Source organism: Alligator sinensis, unplaced genomic scaffold (genome assembly GCF_000455745.1).
Source record: "Alligator sinensis unplaced genomic scaffold, ASM45574v1 scaffold342_1, whole genome shotgun sequence".
Taxonomy (NCBI): Eukaryota; Metazoa; Chordata; order Crocodylia; family Alligatoridae; genus Alligator; species Alligator sinensis.
The window spans coordinates 917,124-940,091 of record NW_005842126.1 but is presented as its reverse complement, the minus strand read 5'-3'; positions in this window follow the sequence as shown (position 1 = coordinate 940,091).

Below are 22,968 nucleotides of genomic sequence, written 5' to 3'. Positions count from 1 at the left end.
AGCAAGCAAAGCAGTTCCTGTGTTGCTGTGCTCCTGTGTGCTCCTATTGATTCATTGCCAATTTATATGCCGACCTTTGTTTCTTATGCTGGATAAATGCCATGTGCCCTTTTGTGTCTTCATTACCACAGCTCAGTAGTGAGGGAGAGGGGGAGAGAGAGGAGGGAGGTGGAGGGGAAGAGAAAGAGAGAAAGAGTGCATAACACATAGCCATAATTACACATAAGTCCTTCAGTGTCACTTTTCCCAGAGCAGTAAAATGCCTTGTCTTTTAAATTAATTTTTGCAGAAATAATACGAGAGAGATTTTTCTGGGTACTCTTTCTGTTGCAAATGCAAAAGAGAAACACAAAGAGTGAATCAGAATAAATCTAAAATCATATGTAGCAAATAGACATTCAGTGTAAGAAAGCAGAGATTTGCATGTGAATCCAGAAGTAAGTCTCAGAACTCCTTTATGGCCAAGGGTGTTGTAACAACATACACCGTAACGCTGGCCTTTATAAATGAGATAAAGCTTCATCTAAGACTTGGTTTTCTAAAGGTGCTGCTGAGTACCCATCCCTCTCACTGAAGTCAGCTGAAGCTGCCTTTTGAAAGCTGGGATCTTAGTGGTTAAAGCATGGTATTAGGGACGCTGAATGGCAATCCTAGCTCTGCCACTGACTTGTTTGACCTTGGGCAAGTCACATGAAAGGGAGCATTCAAAGAGTAATTTGTTCTGCCTTTCTATTGGAGCCCTAACCTTAATTACCACATATTCTCTTTCACTGCAAGCTGGTTGGAGTCTTCACATCTCTTTACCCCTCTCCCACGCACATACAAGTCTATGTATTTGGAAGCCTTTTTTTAATCAGTTTAGAGTGATGCTCCTAGATATGTGCTGTGCTCAGTATTAGCAAGCAGTGGCTGGCATCTCTATGACTTCCACTTGTGCCTCTTGGTTTAGTTTTGCAGCCAGCTGAGCACACAGGGGTCACTCAATGCTTTCAAAAATGCCAACTGACTGCCCAGTTGCTAAATCACACCCAGACTGCCTTCTGCAGTGCTCACCATTGAGCTTCCCACTGTTGCCATTCGTCCATGTTGAAAACTGACCTTTACTTCCTGCACTTTGCTTTCTCTCTCTGAGACATTTGTAATCCTTGAGAGACCTTTATCCTTCACCCAGAGATTACTGGTTACGCAAAAGCAAATGTGAAATTTGGCCAAGCTGAGTGGGAGTGTATTGTAAAGCTGCTGACCCCTCACAGACAATGCTCTGACAGCAGCATTGGCCTGTTTGCCCAAGGGGTGCTGCTTCAGGTGTTTTCAGTGATGTGAGATTGGTATTGTGGAAACACCTGCTGTACTAAATATCCCATTTCTGCTCATAGGTGAATTAGAAGTAGAAACAGGTCAACTTGTGCCCTGACTCAGGATGCTGTTACATGTTACCTTTAAACCATTCTAAAGGCCCTTAAAATGGGAGTGCCCATGCATTAAAGGGTGTTAAACTGGGCTAAGTATCCTCTAAGTGTGCATCAAGATGAGCATGCATGTGCAGTACGTGGCACTGCAGACCTGTCTGTGGCGCTGCACACCACACACTGCATGTGCAGATGTTCCCTGTCCTGCTAATTTGCAGTGTGAGGAGTGGAGGGGGGTGTTGACAATGGGAGATCCGGTGTCAGAAAAACCCATGCCTGAAAAAAGAGGGGCAGCACACATGGCAGCAGCGTGTGCCACTTGAAACTGAAGCCTGGCCAATTGAAGCCATGCTCTGGCTGCTGGCCAGGCTCCCTGCTGCTGGATCACACCCACGGGAGCGCCAGGAGGCCCCCAGGACCCTAGGTAAGGCTGCTGAGGCCAGCCTAGGTGCTGGCCCCAGCCCCCCTACCCCACCTGGGGTCAGGGCCCTGCCTAGGGTGGGCGAATCGGGGCAACCGCCCTGGGCCCCGTGCTTTGGGGGACCCTGCAAAGCCGGGCAGAGAGGCCATGGCTGCCACATTTGAAGTTTAGCCTACCATCCCGGTTGGACGTCTCTTTGCTTGTTCCGGCCTGAAGTTCTGGCTGCCACCCCTCCTGCCGCATCCGGTGTGCTGGGGCTTTCAATCCCCAGCATAAGTGTGCCTTGGACGGGGAGGGGGGCCCCACACAGGCCCCGCATCCTGCTGGGATCATTTGTGCTTGGGGTAACTTGCCACATGCCAGAGTGCATGTGCACAGGCGTTCCCCAGGGACAAGTAGCAGCGGCACAACTATGAGCTGCTGCTATTTGTCCGTGGGGAAATGCACATGCGTGCTCATTTGAGTGCTCCCACAGTGTCTTAAAGTTGCACCACTTCAGGTGAGCGTGATCTTTTAGCTGTTCTACAGACCTCAACCTGGGTGATTATTAGTCTGCTCCACAGAGATAAAGTGATCAGTTTGCAGTCATCCAGCATCCTAGGATGCACTGCTTTTAGCCACTGTCACTCCCCAGGGGTGGCAGGTAGTGCCAGGGGGAAGGCAGGGCCCCCCTGATGCAAGGAGGGGGTTGTGGAAACATGGAGGCATGGGGGATGTGGCTTCCCTCCCCTAGGCCCCTGAGTTCCTGTCTTGGGGAGAAGAAGCAGGAATACTACCAGCTGGGAGTTACCATATAGTGGGAGCAGGGTCTGGTTGAGTGGCAGCCCTCCCACCAGTAGCATGGTCAGGACTGTAGTGCTGCAGGAAAGGGGGGAAATCATGCTCCTGCCATGCTAACTTCCTCCTGGATGCTGTGCTGCAGGAATGTGGAGCTCTGGCTGCTGGGAAAGGGTTAACGCAGCAGGAACATGCTTTCCCCTCTCCCAGCAGCATCATGCTCTGGTAACCTGAGGTGCACGGAGACTTGGTTGCTGGGAGGGGGTTAACACAATGGGAGCATGGAGCAGTGGGGAGGGCATTCTTCCCTCACCAGGAGAGGAATATATGGCTCCCCAGGTCTCAGCCCCCAATATCAGCCTGTATTCCCCTCACCCCAAACCTGATCATCTCCCTGCCTTCCCTACAGAGGGCAATGCTGGGTCTTTTTGCAGGCAGCTGGTGTAAAGCCAGCCACCTGAGCTGGTTTCAGATCTCAGCGCTCAGTATTCTCTTCTCACCACCCCGATAGTATTCTAAGTGATGCAAACTCAGGCCCAAATTATTTAATCCTTTATGAGAAATCTTTACATATGCAAGTCAAGGGGACTAAGTAGTATGCCTGCTAACAGGGTTTTGCTGGATCAGGCCCTTATTTTATAACACGTCTGTTCTGTGTGCTCTCTAGCCTTCCCCCCTGACACCATAACGCAATACAAGTGAAAAAAACCATACGCGTAGATCTACTGCCCTGTTCAGTAAGAGTCTTCTTAGACCAACTGTCCAGCAATTCTGTATTCCAGGGCTGTTGTGCTACTGGGCTAGCTACATACGGCCTTCTCTGCTCCACCGACTGATCTTACAGCATTGCATGTGCGCTATATTCTTTATAGTAGTGGGTCATTTCCTTGACCTCTAAACAATGAAACTGTATTTAAAGAACTGTGTGATAAAAAAGCGATTGGTGGGAAATAAAGGCAAGGAAAAAAATTAAAAGGGTGCAGAGTACAAAAGGGTATAGAAAAGAAAAGGGGAAAGACAGGGAAGACTTGACTAGCAGCAAATATTTGAATTTCTTTTCTTTGAGAGTTTCTAAAAAGGCAGCATGAAAATGTGTGCTTCCATGCAGGTATTTTGTACACATTTTTCCAATTAGAAAAAATCCCCTTTATATATTTAGCAGTGTTTGGAATAGACTGGGAAGATAAGGATGCAGAATACTTCAGGCTAAACCAGGTTCTCCAAACTGGCTTTTGTTGCATCAGTGTGAATCACTTAATAATTCATATTTTTGAATACATTAATGCAAATGATAAATTTAGCTTGTTGAATTGTTAAATATGCAATACAAACAATTTATGTTTCTGTTCATTTTCCCAGGTAAAACTGTTTAGATGTTTTTAACATATGCTTGATTTCCCTCACTATATATCATCCCAATTGTCTTAATTCTGGGGTAATTAAAAATTAGGAGCATGATCTGTATGGAAAAAGTAACATGAAACCGACAGTCAGCTATGTATTTCCAACAGTGGAGATATGGGGTAGTGCTACTAATACTCCAATACAGTAATATAATATGTAAATGTAGATAGTCTGTATCTAAATAATAATCATGAGGATGGATTATGATGGATCTATAATATACATCTGTCTTTTAATTAGCAGACTTTTCTTGACAATTTTAAAAATATTTCCAATTGATGAAGGACAAACATATTTTCTCCTCTGCCAGTTAACATAAGTTATTAAGGATACATTTCATTTCTGAAAGCTAATGGCCAAGTTTAGTTGTACTTGTGTAGGACAGGCTAGAAGAGTGTATACACACACACAAATACACATGCATTGGGGGAAGGAGCAATTGAGCAGAGGGTCCCTGAGCTAATCTGTTTGCCCAGTGAGAAATAACAAGCTCTGCAAGGCACAATTCCGTCAGAACCCCCAGAGGTCTGCACAGGAAAGGGTACAATCTTATCTGATCAGAGGCAAATGGTTCAGGAACATACAACAGGGAAGGAAAAAATTTGATCCTGTGTAGGAGTGCAGCACCTTTTAATGCACCTCTAGGAACAATGTTTTGCCCTTTTGGCACTTGTCACTAGCAACTGAACATGCCTGTTGATGGGGCATAGGTGTGGGAAACCCTCCATCACCCCTTTAGGATAATGGACTTGCTTCAGGCACATAAGTTTGACCCTTATTTGAAGGGTTTGTGTTGTCTATCTACTGTACTGGTGTAACACTAATCAGCTAGGAGGGAAAAAAGACTTCCTGACCTTCTTTCCCTCTTAGCAAACACCCTCTTAACCCTCCCTTCCTCACCCGCTGCAAGACAAATCAGAATTTTGCCATCAGTTCCTTTTTAGGAAATAAAAGCAATATCTTTTGCTGCCAGATTCAGAACGTATTCCATAGACTACTGCTAGCCTCTGGCTTCCCCTCTGCTGTGACTGCTCAGCTGTGATAAAATGGTGGCATTTCCTAGATATCAGATAGACAGCCAGATACTGGGCACCTATCAGCTGTACCTATACATAGGTCCCAAATGTAAACCTCCTTTATTAACATATTGTCCATCCATTTTTTTAAAAGAAGGAAGCAAGCTACTAAAAAGAAAAAGAAGAAATTAGATATCAAAGACACAAAATAATATGTTATAAATTAATATTATAACCCTGGGAAATAAATATGTCTGGTTATTGGAATACACATTTCTCCCCCTTAAACCATTGCTAGAAGCATAAAACTTCCCACGACATGCTGTATTGGTCAATGTATCTCTGTAAGAAGGTGCTTTGTATCTCAGAGGTAGCATAAGAGCCATTAGATGTGGGCGTTGCTATGGTAACTGCTCTTTTTTTTTTTTAATTGAATAGCATAGTAAGTAGTCTTGTAAAACCCACCAACCCGTAACTTGCTGGTGCCCTGAGGCAGCATTAATGCAAGCACCTTTTCTTTGTCTTCTTTATTCCTAGAGAGACGCAGGTATCTAAGTATAAGCTACCTGCTGCCAAGGATAATGACCGCCATGAAAATCTCTCTACCCCCTGTAATAAAGGTAGGATGCACAGAAGGTCAGGTAAGAGTTGTGGTCTTTCTTTCCTGGCCACAGTTAGATGACATAGTTTGCAAAAATCTCCCCATCCCCTGCAGCAGGGATCTATAGTTAATGACTTGAATGGCTACTGCTCCATCTTCACTCCTTCCTTTCCTTGTATGTGAAAATGCAAATAAAACATAAAACCAATAAAAAAGCAACCACAAACCACAGTAGCCGATAAATAAATCATACACCTAGTATGAAGGTCAGGCTGGATGACTTTTAACTGCTGAGTAGAGTATTCTGTTTCTTACTGGGCACATGTCAATAACTATTCTCTCTGAACCTCAAAGGCTTTCTGAACACATCGGCTCTCCTTATTTTCAGACCAGCAGTAGCCTGTTTTGCTGCTATGGTGAATCCACCATATGGATCCTGCTTGTATTTGCTTCTCTTTGTGCCCTCTATGGTTAATGAGTAGGTGGGCCAGCATTGTTTTTGTCAGCAGAAGGGTATTGTGAACTGGATTCTGGGTGCCCTCAAAAAAGAGAGAGACAGGGCCCCTTGCAACATCGGATCACTGTTGTTTGTTTGTGTTTGTCACATTTTATTTCAGATTTGGAGAGTACTTGAGTTATATTTATTTCAAATTCTTTTCTCCACAGCGCCTTTCACTATTTATAGATACACTTGATAACACTGTTGCTAGAAAAAGCCCTCCACTGGATCTGTATCTCACATTTAATGAGTTCCTTTTGCAATTGCATGATCATCTTCTTGAAGACATGACAAGGTTTTGTACGTTTCCTGTAATCTGACTTCAAAAGTTTGTATCTTGACTGATTTCTGCTCATAAACATATCCAGGAAACAACTCACTACCAGATAATTGGCGCTGTATCATTTTTCTCTATATAACCTTATCTCTGGTATATTTTAGTTGGTGCTTTAGAAATTTCTGCTGTTGTGTGATCATCCAAGAGCAGGACATGCCCCTAACCCATATGGATTTGCATCAACTGATTGCTTTGGCCATTTGTTTATCTCAGTATATTTCAGTAGGGGGTATCTAGGATCATAGGAAAGTAGGGCTGGAAGAGACCTCAAGGGGTCATCTAGTCCAGGCTCCTGCTCATGGTACGATCATCCCTGACTAAACCATACTAGCCAAGTGTCTATCTAATCTGCTCTTAACATTTTCAGTGATGAAGATTCTGCCACCTCTTTAGGGAGCCTGTTCCAATGCTTAAAGCACCCTCACCGTGAGGAATTTCTTTCTGATCTCCAAGCTAACTTTTCTCTGTTAAAATTTGAGGCTATTCCTCTGAGTCCTGTCCCATACAGCCACAGAAAATGGTTCATCTCCATCCTCTTTATAATCACCCATATTCACTCTTTTTCTCCCCATTTATAATTCTCCAAAGCTAGTCATCCTGGTGCCATTGCGCATTACTATGAGACAGCATTTTGAGTTGAACAATAGGGCTGTGCGAAGCTTTGGTCCCTGATTCGATTTGGCGGAGATTCGGCCAGATTCTGATTTGGTGGCCAAATCTCCAAATCCGAATTGAATCAGAGGAACTTTTAATCTCTCTGAATCGAATCGGAACCCTCCAAATCAATTCGGGGAGATTCAGACATAGAGACAGCTTTAATGTTTTGTCTACATACCTCTAGGTAGCAGGCAGCTTGTGAATGCTAAGATGCTGGGGCACATGGAGTGTCCCACAGAAGCATGGGGGGCTCCCCAGTGTGCTCAGCAGCAGACCCGGAAGTGGACCCGAAGCATTTCCGGTCCACTTCCAGGTTCACTGCTGAGCACATGGAGGGCCCCCCTGCCGCACTCCTGTGGGATGCTCCATGCGCCCCAGCATCGCAGCAATGCGCCCAAGCATCGCAGCATTCACAACCTGTGCCTGCTACCTCAAGGTATATAGAAAAAACTTTTAAAGCTGTGTCTATGTCTGAATCACTGATTCTCTGAATCAGCATTGAATCTTCAGATTCAGATTCGGCCGAATCAAATCAGGGACAGTGATCTGAATCAACTAATCGAATCGTTGTCTCTGATTTGGGTCAGATCTGAATCTGAATCAATTAGGGCCCACTTCGCATACCCCATTGAACAATTATTTGTGATAAATTAGAGCTGCATTGCCTTACATGCTAAAAAATGTGAATCCCTGTAAGACCTGTTGGTTTGTCGTTTCCTTTGTATAATTGCTGGAGCATGGTCAGACAAGGAATAATAATTTATGACTTTGCTACTCTCTGGGCATGCCTACATGTGTATTTACGGAGGCTTAAATTTACTGTGCAGTAAGGTACTGCACAATAAGCAGGAATAGGCCAGCGTCTACATGTGCAGGCATTAAAGTGCATTAAAGCTGTGTGTGGAATGACTTGGGACTAAAGTTAGTCCCAAGTCAGCCCACACACACGGTGTTACTGCACAGTAAGGTATCTACACATGTGTTACTGTGCAGTAACTAATCGGGTATAAATTTGATACCTGTATAATATCAAATTTATGCTCAAGTCAGCATAAGTCGCTATATTTACTGTGCAGTATGGGCATGCACGTGTAGATGTGTGCCATACTACACAGTAATTTTGGTTACTGCAAAATAAATGTGCACTTGTAGATGCGCCTTCTTTGCATTGAGAGACGTGGGCACAGATCCACAAAAAAGGACTTTGTTGGAATTTATTCCAGCATCGCATTCTTAGCTCTCACCCAAATTTTGATATACCCAAACTCCAAAAGTGTTGTATTTTTTTACCTTAGAAGTTCCTTAGGTGCCTACAGGTTCTACTTTGGACATGCACAGAAATGCCTCAGCTCAGCACCTAGCTCATAGCTAACAACTTTGGGAACTATTCCTCTTTGTAAGCCTCCTTAACAGTTTTTGATCCAGTAAGAAGTTCTCAGAGAAGGTCTAATACATTAACTTGATGAAGGTCCCTTCCAAACTCAGTGGTCCACTTGGAAGCAGAGTCAGAAAAGATGGTGATAGTGTCTTTATCCTTCTAAAACAGTAGTTTGCCAGACTGAATATTTACCCAAGTTGTGGATGACTAAGCTGAGTTCTCATGATTGCATAAAAGGATCCAAAACAGTTTCTTCTGCCTACAAGGAGAGTGTTCTTAAAATCAGGCTGTTAACCATATTGGTTTGGTGGGAGGAAAAAATACACTCCATCCCTCCTGTAGAAACATTGCCATCATACAGTAAATAATTCAAGATGTATTAGACCTGAAAGACAGAACAAAGTATAATTCTTGCAGGTTAGTCGTTAAGCTCATCTGGGATGGTAAAGTCCTGTGCTCTGGTCTTTGCTCCAAAAGTGTTGTGTTTTTTGTCCAATGTCTAATATAAAGTAAAAGTGGGGCGGGGGCTGTAGCTTTGGGCAGGAAGGATATTGATTACTTTAGGGAGAGATGGTCCTGAATAAAGGCCTTAGATTCAGACATCTCTGAACAGTGGGGAAGCGCAATCAAGATCTGAATTTTGTGGCCAGTAGTGTCCACATTGAATTCTCAACCAGTAGAAGGTAAGATTCACTCTTCTTCAGAGTGCTTCAGTGGGATTTAGGTGATGCAGAAGACCTGCACTCAACCTTAGCACAGGAAGCAAAAATCCCTCTAAGAGGAATAGGGCAAACTTGTCTGTCTAACTAAAGGCAGGCCTTTCATTTGGGGAATGTGCATAAATGGTTTGTGGACTGACAGATGTTCTTTATTTGTTTTGATAACTTTGTTTCTTCATAGAAAACCTCCTAAATTGGAATAAAGAAAAAGGAAATACTCAACATACACTTAAAAAGCATGGATTTGTTCTAGTGCAGGCAAGGAAATTTTGAACAATCTTCAAATTCAAATCACAGCTTCTCTGTGAAGGAAAGGTCACTCTGGCTTGTGTTCCAGGTCAGTCTTTTCTCTTTCCTTCCTTTAGTGTGATCTCTTCTTTTGTATTATTATGGATGTACCTTGGTTTTGAACTTATTTTTTTTGTACCGAGGACTGATATTTCATCTTGAAAGGGATGAAAAAGTAATATATGCGGCAAAGTAGAAAAGCATGTCACAGTCTATACCTTTGCATTTTACAGAAAAATGTGCCATTTCTTTCAGATCCTTGAATTAAGATGCAGTCTTTTTTTGCTGAAGGCTATTTTAAATTAGGCTAATAAATTGCTGCTCTCTGCCTTGCGTGATAATGCATTACATTATCTACTGATGTACACGTATTGTTTGACTCTAATGGTGTGGAAATTAAATGTTAGACATGGGCCAGATGTTCCTATAGATGAATATGAAGTATGACTCTGTTGTAGCAGAGTCTCAATGGGACAGAAGATAGAATGTGAGGTTTTTGAATGAAAAAAGCCCTAAGTGGGTCAGTCTAACATACCCACAGATCCAGTTCTAACACTGGTCTACTGAAGAGCATTATCAGCCTGAGCTGTTTTGGTACCTATTCCTCAGTGAAAATGAGTCCTTTCTTCTTTTAAATGGGTAACTGATTATAAAGCTAAAAAGAAGGGGATCTAGAAAGGGTAAATGTTTGCTATTCCTGTTAGACTGACAGAAACAGCTTGGGGTTCTTCCCTAGGAGTCTTAGAAATACCAGTTCTGAAGCTCCCTTGTGCCCTTCCCCCTATCTGTGTGTGTTTCATGTAGTGGCCAAGGGGGCAAACAAATATGCTTTATAGTGAATATTAATGAAGGTCTCCCACTGTCATCCTTACTCTGGGAAAGACAGGGGGAGAAAGCCTACAATATCCCTTGCAGGGCTAAATTACCCAGTGACTCGTAATCTAAGTAGCAATAGAATGTTACAGAACACGGGTGCTTAGGATATTTGATAATGACAGACAGGAGTGCCTTTCAAAATTGACAATAAAGTAGCTTTGCTTTGTGAATGTATCATTTTGCTGCAAATCACCAATGCCTAACAAAAGCACAACAATAGATTTAACAACATGTTTGTGTGTGCATGAAGTGAAGGGAGGACAATTCTTATGTAATAATTAAGCGGCTGCAAACAAACCAGAAGGAAACAGCGCTGTTGCAGCTCTTTATAGACAGTGCTGGTAATGCTCAGATTATCTGCCACCAAACAGGCCCATTTGCCAAACAGGCCCATTTGCATTTTCTCAGCAGCCAAGTATTTCTTAGTGTAGTTGGGCTCTGTTGTCCCAGTCTTACTCATTGTATAGTTGTTGTAACTGTGGTGGTCCAGGAAATATGCAAAACAAATACTGATTTGTTTGTTAATATCTTGTATTTTACCTTTCTCTTTTCCAATAAAAGTTATTACCAAACAAACTACATTCCATGGTCCATAACAGCTATAACAACACTATGACCCTGTTACAACAAGGAAGATATCAAAATTCACCATTTTAGAATGGAAAACCTACACCATGAAGAAAAAAGAAGCCAAACTATACAGTAACCAACGATGTACTTAGTCCAATAAAAGATATTTAAAAAAAACAAACCCTTGCTTCTCTCAGTCTTACTCATGACAGAAGCCTGCTGAATGCTAAACTCAGTTGGACTAAATCAGGAGTGGGCAAAATATGGCTCACGGGCCGAATTCAGCCCACCAAGCAATTTCATCTGGCCCATGAGTGGGTGACTACCAATTCAAAATATCCAGCCAGGCTCAGGGCTGCCCCTGCTGCACTCACATGGGGCTAAGCCCTGCTCACTCCTGCAGGGGCAGTACATGCTATGCTCCCAAACTTGCCCATGGGATGGCCCTGACCCCGGCCCCACAGGTAGGGATGCGGTGGCAGGCAAGGGAAGGGCAGCAGTGGCAGGCAGAGGAAGTGGTGGCAGTGGTGATGGCAGGTGGCGGGGAACTGCTGGTGACAGGCTGGCAGGAGGGTAGAGGGAGGGCAGCAGGTGGGTAGGAAGGTAGGGAAGTGGAGGAAGAAAGGCAGCAGTGGCAGCATATGGGGTGGAGAAGTGGGGATAGCGGTGGTGGCAGGGGGTGGAAGTGGTAGTGATGGCAGCAGTGGTGGCGGCAGCAGGCGGGAACACAGGGCCAGCACCAGTGCCCTGAGACCAGGGCCAGTGGGGACCCAGGGCGGGGCAGAACGCGGACAAAGCCTGGGCTTGCAGAGGTGTGGGGTCCACCTGGTTTCATCGTGCAGGGTTTGCATGCAGATTCCAGGTTCTCTGCCTGAGCCATGCGCCTCTGGGGGGAGCCCTACAAGAGGAAGCTGGTGGCCCAGCCCTATACACTGCTATGTGCAGGTAATGGAGAACAGTGGGGAGCTCTGCACTATGGAGCCAGGCTGGCTCTGCTCCTCTTCCTGCCACCCCCAAGTGATGCGGGGTTTGGGCATGTGAGCCCTGCACAATGGAGCTAGAGGCCTGGCCACGTAAAGTTCTGGGACTTGCCGAGACCATGCACCACTAGGGTGCTCCGCCTGTTGCTGCCACTGGCAGCAAGGACTGTGCGCAATGGGGGGTTTATTTGTAAGGTGCGCCACACACTCACCCCACCATACACATGTGCCCACACCCCCTCATGCACATCTCACACCCCCTCACACACCCAGCTACCCTCTCCCTCCACACCCCCAGCTGCTTGTGGCTGCCACTGGCAGCAGGGACTGAGAGCAATGGGGGTCATGTTTGTAGGGGGGCCCCACACACACCCCACCATATACACCCCCCATGGCCCTCCCACACATCCACAGCCCCCCAGAAACCCCATACCAACCAACATATCCCCACACCTTGACCCTCCACAAACGCACCATACCCACTCACCCACCCACCACCCCACATACACCCCCACATCCTCCCCCACACCCCACATACACACTCCCAGACCCTTCCCCACACTTTGCATGCACACCCCCCCACACCCTCCCCCATACCCCACATACACACACATCCACACAAACACACCCATAGTCCCCCACAAACCCCATATCCACCCACCCACACACCCCTCCACAAACCCCCGACACACATTCACTCACACCCTTGCCCACACCCCATATACATACACACCTACACACATACAACCACAGCTCCCACAAACCCCATACGCACCCACCCACATCCTCCCCACCTCCCACAATATGCAAGAGTAAGATTTCATTTGAGCTATTATGCAATCACCTCTATATACTCAATGCAAACACACACAAAGCAGGACAACAATATTTTTTGAAATAAAATTAAAATATGTTATTGTAGGTGTTTAAATTTTAGTATATATTTTTTTCTGGTTCCAAGATGGCAAACCCCCTTCCCAAAAGGAGTACTTTTGGGGGCAAAGGGAGGGACTTCTGGTGGCAAAGGTCAGCACTTCTGATCTCAAGATGGCAACCAGGGGGCAGGGCACCTGTCAATGTGAGGGGCTACCCTTGCTGCCCTCAACAGCTCACTAAAACTCATTAAGTGGCCCTCAAGCAGATATAATTGCCCACCCCTGGACTACATAAACTGACAGCAAGACTGGTAAAACCATGCCCTTAAAGCGTCCAACTCATCTGGCCCTGTCCCCTGCCCTACATGGCTGATTCAGGGTATGCAGCACCCACTGCTTTGGGATACTGGCACAAGCAAGCCACAGAGGTGCTGCAGCCCGGGACCAGTCCCAGGAGGCAGCATGTGCGCTGCAGCCCAGGACCTGGTTCCAGCAAGCACTGCGATTGGTTCAGCCTGGGACCTATCCCCACCAAGTACTGAGGGCTGCACAGGCTGGCACCAGCCCCAGCCCTAGCAAGGGGCACAGCCAGGATCTGGCCCTAGCAGGGCCTTGCCCTGAGACTTTATGACCAGTAGCCCATCCCTCAACCTGAGTAGTGGATTAATTATTAACAGACTAATTCAGCATCATCACTTGTTGGTGAGCACCATTACCAGCCCCAGACATGACAGCTGTCTTCAAGGACTGGATAACTGTAGAGGTAGTAGGGGCCCATAGTCTCTTCTTTACTCCACACCAGCCAGTCTGGCTATTGGTGACCAGAGAGAAGAATATGCTGGAATCACTGCAAAGGTGGTTCAGTGCATGCTGTTGAGAGACACCTTGTGAGTGAGTCAGAAGTCTTCCTGGGGCTCACATATGGCAACACAGCTCTAGGCATCCCTAGTTTTTAGAAATCATCTAGTTATCCATCGAGCTATGATATTTATTATGCTTCCTGAGTGGCAGGCACCATTAGAAACTAGAGAATGTTTTCTTCACAGTTAACAGAGGGCTACCCAGATTGCATGTAGCTGTTTTTACCAAAGTAAACATCTAAAACAAATGCCTAGAACAGAAATGCATGGCCTTGAAGTAATTGATCTGCTAATTTAACCACTGTATGAAGGAGAGCAATGTCAAATCTCAATGTCTTAGGATATGCTCGTTCTGAGACTTCTGCTGACTCTGTGACCCATCACAGCACTTAAAATCAGCAGGGGAGCCCCTGTCAGAGAGTCAAAGAGGTGTGTTCCCAATAGAAGATCCTCTACTCTGAAGCTCATTCGCTCAGCAAGTCCATCAGAACTTGGTGCTGACTTCTTTTAGGAGATGGCACAAGATATAGCTTTATCTTGGCTCACCACAGGCAAGAGGGTTTAATTCACTGGCAGTTAAAGGAGGGATTTTTAGAGATAATATATATTTTTAGTTTTGCTAGTAGTGCCAAGGTACTAAGAGAAAAGGCATCTAACAAGTATTTGGAAGAAAGATGAACTAATGATGAAATAATTTGCCGGAGGAATTTTGTTAAAAGGAGCAGCAATCTCCATAGTCAGTGTGTGCATGTACACATACTATTAACGTGGAGCAATAAACTCTGGCATAGTTTGTGCTGGATTCAGCTGCTCTCTCAGGCACATGTGTAGATGCTGCAGCAGTCTGAGCCAGAGCAGAGCTGGCAGAAGCTGGCAGAGAGTCAGGGGAGTCAGCCCCAGGTTCCAGGGGGTGGCGTCCAGCAACAGAAGGGCTGCTAAAGTGCGGTGGTAGGCAACAGACAGTCCCTGCACGTTAGCACCCTCATGCCTCAGCTAGCCCCTGTCACTGTTTACATATGTGTTTCAGCAGCGTAAATTACTCCACAATTAATGAATTTACTGCACCCTAATACCAGTGCACATGTAAATAGTGACACTTTACTACAGAGCTAATTAGTCAGCTTTGCAACAAAGTGCACGTGTAGATGTATCCAGTGAATAGTAATATTTTTCCTACTTAGCCTGCTACCCAGAACTGCCAGAATCCCTGAAGTGGCAAATTCACACTTATCTCTAGATCTATGCCCTGCACCTTTTCTGCTATAATCCAGGGAGTACTCATGGAAATGGGTGGGAGCTCTGTGAGCTCCCTGTAGTCTGCTTCTTTAGTGCAGTAGGAGAACATGGATTCCTGTCACCGAATCTTCTGTTTGGAGAGGGAGTACAATACACGCTATATCTGTTCTAATCAGGAGTGTGCCCACCCTGGTGATCTTAGCGTATGGAAAAAATACCAGGAGCTTGAAGTGACTTCTGATCTTTTGCTTTCTGGATCAATATTAGAGACATTATAAATTAACAGTAAAAAAAAAAAAATATTAATATCATAATGACAGCTGCCAAATAATTTTGAAACCCGATTCTGGCTTGCAATTGATGTATCCATCTGCCTTCCTGGAGCAAATAATCTCAATCTGAAAAAATATATTTTTGAACAGAATTTTAAAATATATTTTTATTGACAGACAAATGAGGCCACTATACAGTTGCTCCTGGCATGTTAGCACTCAAAACCAACCAGTGACTTAAAAAAAACTTTTAATTTTTGCTATCACTAAAATGGCAGAGAGACCTAGAATCCAAATTCAGCCAGAGCTGATCAAGGGGTAGTGAAGGACAAGTAGCCTTTGCAGCTCAGTACTTTGCACTGTTCTGCTTCAGTTTTCCCACCTGAAATGAAATCAATAAAATGATCTGTACCTGCATTATGTCAGGGGAGCGTTCAAAGACATTTTTATATTTTCTGTAAAATGCTTTTTGACTCGCAGAAGGAATGTACAAGCAGGACTTCTGTTTCAGAAGTGGCAGGTTTTCTCCTTTTACTTTAGGCACTCAACCACGTGGCAAGTATTTAATGGGTAAAACTGAAAACTTGGCAATACTGAGCTTATTTTCCAATCACATAGCTAAGTGAACCTCTTTGTGCCCCAGTTTACTTATCTCATCTGTGTAAGACAGGAGCTGGCCCAAGACTATGGAAAAACACACAACAGGAACAAGGAACCTTATGAACTTTAATATCTTCCCCTCCAAGTACAAGATATACTTTTTCAGCATTTCGTGTCTAATACTGAAGTGCATGCATTAAAAAACCAAAAACACACAGGAACAAAACCAAACCACTCAATTACAAACATAATTCATCCCCTGGGGAAAGGGGATGGGAGAATGAACAAACATGTTACAGATTTTAGTGATATTGCTAAACACACACTTGGAACATACAGAAATACTATCCCTTTCGTTCTACATAAATATCTGCACACAACAGACTACCCAGCTTGGAAATGGGTATACTACCACCAGCATACAGAACTGTGGCATGGAGGAAATAGATTTACTTAAATTTGTGTCCTTAAAACGCTGTCACATAAAAAGCACTATCCAAATTCAAACTTCACTGGATTCACATGGGGTTTGCTTTCTGGATTACGTATGTGACAAAAATAGATTTTTTTTCCTGAAGTGTTAATGGCACCCATCATTTCAAAGGACTGTGGATCTGCTCTTGAACATATTACCAGGTCTATACAGACACAGGAGCTGTTCAGAAGACTATGTTTTCAGGAAACCACCGAGTTTGCCGCACTAACACATACTTCCTTCTAGCAGGAACAGTGGTGACAAAACTTTGCTTGCTCTTAATGGTGCATTTGCAGCATAAACACATCAGCCTTCACTACTAGAGAAGCTAGATGTAAAATTCCTAAAAAGCAGTCCTTATTAAAATATTTGGATTCAGTAGCATTAGGGTCTGATTCTGTTCCTGTCCAAAGTTAGGAGCAATAGTTCCATTCACTTCAAGGGTACAGGATCAAGCCCTAAGCAAAGGGCTTGTAGAGGAGATCTGTGTGAAGAAATCCTTATTGCCAGCCAAAAGTTGTTTGCCAAAGTCCAAAACTTTTTCCACTAGAGGTTTTTTGCAGTGTGGTAAACTGTCACTTTGCTGTAAGCCTGTTTTCAGCTGCAAAGTAACAATTTCACCCGGGGGTAGAATTTTCCATTTCTTTACCTCAACGTTCTGTATTTATGCCTCCCCTTACATCATATATAAAAATATCCATTCTTAAAGACAAATTCTCAGAGTGAGAAAAATTGGTGGTCTTGTACAGTTTTTCCCCAGATACCCATTCTTTTCTTGAGTCAAAGTTCATCCCGAATCATCTCAGCACTTTATTACAATTATATACTGAAATTCTGTGGTGGAACTGAAGAAAGTTGGTGAAATATATTCATATTATCCATAGGACAGGGAAAGCAAAGCCACTGATCGTTTAGGCTTCCCTACCCTCCACTGTCAAAGTCCTTCCTCCCTTGCCCTGTAACAGCCACCTGTATTGGTGTGAAATATTTCATACTCCAACCCTGATCCTCAGTTATAGCCAAGGAGATTTGCAGAGTGTCACTGGATAAGAAAAAAATGTTTGTGAACCTGTACTGGGTCAGTGTATAAAATGAGAGCAGCCTGATGGTTACTTTATGTTACACTGGCTTCTACCAGTCCCAAGGAATTAAGACAGCAGCCAGGGATCAGTCGGGTGTGAATGTCAGATATTTTCCTTTCCTTTACCAGTAGCTTGTGGCAAAAAAAGAAAACCCAACATGCCATCAGAGGATCCCACTACAGTAGTGATCCTTCTGTGGTTGTCTCTGCTGAATTTAAGGCTACTTTGTCTAAGGTGGTTGTGCAAAGATGCTGTTTTGTAATGCCTCTGTGTCAGCTCTAATTTTAGGTCCTGTATAAAGTGTGTGCGTTATTTTTTATGTGAATCCTTGTCCAGGAGGAATGGGACTAAGACCTCCAAAGTCACAAAGACAAAAAAACCCCTCCCCCCCCCCCCCCCCCCCGATAATAACAAATCTCAGCCTTTACTAACCTGGTCTGGATTCAAACTTATAAACTATGACCTATTATGGCTCCTCTGAGCTGATCAGAATCTCTTGTTACATACAAATCTTATCTGCAACCATTGCTAAATACAAAAGTGCCTTGAACAATCCAATTACTGCTCAGGTTCAAGGAATCAGGTTCAGTAAGTGTTTGAAATAAATAAGCAGTTCAAATCTAACGAGAAAAAAATCCTCTTTTCCCTTTGCTCTTTCATTCCCACTTATAAATTCTCATCTCCTGATGAATCATGATTATTAACACAGTACATATGTATAAAATAAAACTCGTCTCCTTCTGCCCCTCCCCGGCTGCAGCTGCTTCCCCACCCCCACACCTCATTTTTGTTTTCAGGCCTAATTCACCAAGATGTTCCTTAAAAAAATCTCCCGTTCACCCACCATCAGAATTATAATAGTATCGTTATTTGGTGCTTCTACCCAGGACTCTGAACTTGAACTCTGACTGATGATGTGAGCCGTATCTCTGCCACACAAACTAATCACAACAACCCAGTAATGCAAGATGGACAAAAGCTAAATGAAATAACAGATGGGAAATAATAAGCTCTTGTTTTGTACTGTAAGACTATCAAGGCTTGTTCACTAGTGAATACAATTCAATGCAATTTTGTTGCATCCAGAAAACTTTCTTATTTTGCTTAGAGAAATACTGCATACCCCCTCTCCCCCACCCCGCTCCAAAAAAAAAAAAAAAAGAGCCAAGGGCAAATTTCCCAAGTCATGCCCCTAAATCCAGATACAGATGCCTGAATAAGTGACCCAGCTTTAAGAGTGATGACCATCTGCAGATCCCATCAAAATAGCATATAACACAGAATATCCAAAAACTTGCCCTGTTGCAAAGTAGCTTTTATGATTCAAGGAAATACATATTTATTTGAAAAAGTAAGTTCAATGAGCTAAAATAAGAGGTGATGCTATCACTTTCTTCATTTTAGTATGTAAAAGGAAAGTACTCCTATGTATCTTGGAAATTGGGGTAGGGTTTGTTTTCATTACATTTAGGGCAATTCATTTGGACCAAGCATCTAAAAAAATCTTACTGCATGAGCAAAATCCTCTTTTCCAACTCCTTCCCTGCATCTTATATCCTATGGTTCTACCACCTTGTATCTGCCCTTTTTCAAAACTTTTCCTGTCCTCTTTGGTATGCTTTTTTCTCTTCTATTTTTTTTTCTTTCTCAGCCACCAACCAATTTCTTCTTAGACTGTTCTTTCATAGACTCATCACTTACACATTTTTTCTCTACTCGATCTAGTGTCTAACTGGTGTTTTTAAGCCCTGGGCCCTCCCATTAGTTTCCCTGCAGCACCAGATTCCTCCTCACCACTTCCTTCATTCCTCAATCATAGCCAGTTATGGGCATTTGTTTTGTGATCACAACCGGCGTGTGTACATTCTTTTAAAAAGAGATTATCCCACAGCTATGTTAAGTCACTGAAACCATTTAAATCATCCAAGATGCTCACTCTTCATAGGCAAAGTGACAAACTAACTGGCTAGTGGAGCTTACAGAGCCTGATAAAAACGTTAGATTTGAGGAGATGTACATGGGATTTAAAACAGAAAATTATGCTCTAAACCAGGGGTTGGTTTAGAGCAACCTTTTCAGAGTGGTGGGCCTAAATAACACATCTTGGTCCAAGGAGGACTGATGTTTCTGACCTAGCCCCTGCCACTGTTCTTTTGCTGCTGACACACATGTGACATGCTACATATTTCTCCTAACATCATAATTGCCACACTGCCAAATTGCTGACAATACCCAGGCTTTGGGAATAAAATGAAATTGCTTGGCTGGCTGAATGTGGTGGTTGGGCCATAGGCTGCAAACCCCTGCTTGTGACTTGAAATATGAATCTGTGCAGGGGTTATTCAACCCTATCTCTTTGTGTTTCCTGGGTTCTGGGTATGTAGAAACAAAAAAGCTCTGCTCACCCAATTGCTCCCTTTTTGGATCAGGGTGCTAGGAAAACAGGAGTTGGCCTTGCTGGGCTGAGTAAGTCATAGCAGCAGTAAATTACTATCTTAAGGAATAAGGAGAAGGCACAGACAGAATCGTTAATCAGGTGGGCTACTTCTGGATTGGTGCAATTCATCGATCACTCCTTGCTCTGGGTTGTGTTAGAGGCTAATGTGATGGGGATTCATCCCCTAGGCTGTTACAAACTCTTTCTGTCTTTAAGGAGGCAGGACTTTATCCTGAAATTGCTTCAGCCATAGACATCAATTTTAATACCTTTGTTAGCATTTATGTACTTATTTTTATTTTAGATGTATATCCTTCCCTATTCAAAAGGCTCAGAGTGGCTGACAGTAGCAAACAACCCACAGACACATTTCCCCAGATGACACCCCAAAACCCAAGAACTCCAACCCTTGCCTCACAAACCTTGCTACCATGCCTAAAATCCTTACACAGACAAATCCTCCCACAAATCCCAAGTGCCATTTACATCTAGATACAAGAAATCTTTTCCCACCCTGTGAACTCCTGGCTCACTTACCCCCATTGCTCTGCCTCACCCCCACTGGAGTTTTCCCTCCCCTTCCCCAATGCACCTTCCAAGTCCTGATTTAAATGTCACATAAAACAACAGAGTAAAACACACACAAGTTTTGTGTGCGCAACACAAATAACCCCAAAAACCCAGCATGTACAGAACTCTAGTGCCCTTGCAAAGAATAGCCAGCCAATGGAGGGAGGGGTAGGACATAAACCCACGACGCCTGGCAGCAACTCTGTTTTCTGCAGTTTGGGTAATGGAAGATTCTTACATCCATGGCAAGTTCATAGGGAATCACACAATTCCATTTTACACCCTGGTTCCAACTCCACTTTCTCATGTCCCTTTAACATGCCTTTCCCTGAAGCCCATACAGTTCCTTCACAAACAGTGCTCCCATTCTCCTGGTAGAGGATTGCTGGCAGTAGAAAGCATGTGGGGACAGGGAGTAGACATGGAGGAGGAAGGAAAGGAAGAGGACTTCTGCTAGCTCTCTATCCATTAGTTAGTCTGTTCTGGAAGCAGGGCCAGTCTTCATAGCACTGCTACTAATTTGTTGACTTCTGGAGGGTGGGTCAGCCCTTGCTGACTTATAAGTCTCACTTACTTTCTTTGAGGGTGCAGCTACACATGCTATTAACACAGAGCAATAAGCTCTGGCACAGTTTGCACAGAAGTTTGTTGCTCCTGGGCACCACATTTGCATGTGCTCCTGGGACCACAGCACGTTAAGATGGGTTGGCGCAGCCCTGGATGGCAGGAGGCCTGGGGGGTGGTCATCCTGCCAGCCTGGGGCTACTTTGACTTGGCTCAATGTGCTGTGGAAGAGCTGGGGTTAGCTGGCAGGCAGCCCTCATGCTGAAGCGCCCTCATGTCCCAGCCAGACCTGTCAGTGTCTATATGTGTGTTGTGGAGGATTAAATAATGCCGCCATAGGATTGTACTTGTGTGTACAAGTACTAATCTATCGTGGCATTTATTAGTTTACTGTGGCCTTAAAAGGCTGCACGTATAGATTCTGGGTATGTCTACACATTCATTAATGTGCCGTAATTATGGTGCATTAAGTTTAGTACCTGTAATAAAAGGTACTAACTTAATGCATCATAATTGGCACTATTGCACTGGCACATACTTTTATTGTGATGTAGACTCATTCTACTGTGCGTTAGTGTGGTCTTTGCCTGCCACACTAGTGTGCAGTAGAATTAGTCTACTGTGCATTTAGTGTCTTGTGTAGACATGCCCTCTGAGACTTTATTGCAGAGCTAATTAGGCAACTCTGCAGTAAAAAGCTCAGGTAGACCTGCCCTGAGAGAATTATTAAACTGCAATGAGCAACCGTGCTTGGAGGATCATCGAGATAAAGAGAGGACAACTCAAACAGTGTGCGTCAAGAAAATGTCAAGTTGCTGGCAGCTTGTCATTGTCAATGTCAATCACATTAATACAGGATGGGATCTTACATGGGAGAAGTACATGGGTATAGGTCAGGCAAGTAGCAATGCCTGTCATTAAGTCTACTTGAAGTCTTCCATTGTAAGGCCCTTTAGTAAGTTGTTCGTAACGTTGCCAAATGTTCATCATTTGGGCTGAAGTTATCCATGCTTGTGTCTGCCTCAGGCTGAATTTTTATAGAGACTTTTCAGCTAAAACAGTTTATTTATTTCTGAGCTAAACTCTGAAATAGTATAGGGACAAATACTTTGTTTTGCTGAGGTTACAATAATTCTTACATCCATTTTTTAAAGATATTCCATATTTTGGAACAAGGAGTTGAAATCTGAATGGAAGATGGGACACTTGGAGGTCAAGGATGTACCTTCTGACATCTCTAAAAATCTTCCTAAATCTGGTCCAGATATTCTTTGCAACTCTTTGACGTGTACTTGTGCGGGCTGACTCCCGATCCCGGCCGGATCGCCATGTGCGAGCTCTCTCCCGATCCCATTTGGGTCGCCATGTGCGAGCCGGGGTTAGCTGGGGACCCGTCTTTGTGTGTACACAGGCTGTGGCCGGTAGCCCAGGTACACGGGGTTAGAAAATACCGCGGTGCGGTATGGCACGCTCGAGCTAGAATCAGTCACGGAGGCGTAATGGTTGATTGAAAAGATTATTTACTTACACCCCAGGTGGTCATGGTGTAGGCTGGTCAGCTTTCCAGGCTCAGCTCTGCTTGAGTTCTCAGTGGAGGACTCTAATAAACTCGGTTCCTTGACCCCGGAGTGAATCAGGCTCCGCCGGGTTCAAGAATTCGTTCCCACGGAGCAGCTGTATCTCCGTGAGTGTTACTTGGTTCCCAGGTCCCCCGGAGCTGTTAAACTCCATGGGCTCGACAGTTGGGTCCTTAGGACAGGGATACGTCTGGGCTGCGATCGGCGACGGGGAGAGGCTAGAGGTTAGTTGCCTGGGAGTCGTTAAGACTCCAAGGGGACGGTAAATAAGTTCCGTGGAGTTGTTGAAGCTCCGTGGGTTCGACAAATTAAACCTCTGTTGCCCTCTTAAGGAAAAAGCTGGGTTCGTATGGATCAGCAGCGCTTAGAGATCCTCACGCTCCTTTCCCGAACTCCACGTGCTTTCTCTCTCTCCGACTTGGGCGGAAACTACCCAAGCCTTTTGTACGGCTAGCAAGCCAATAGCTAGCTGCCACGTGGGGCTACAT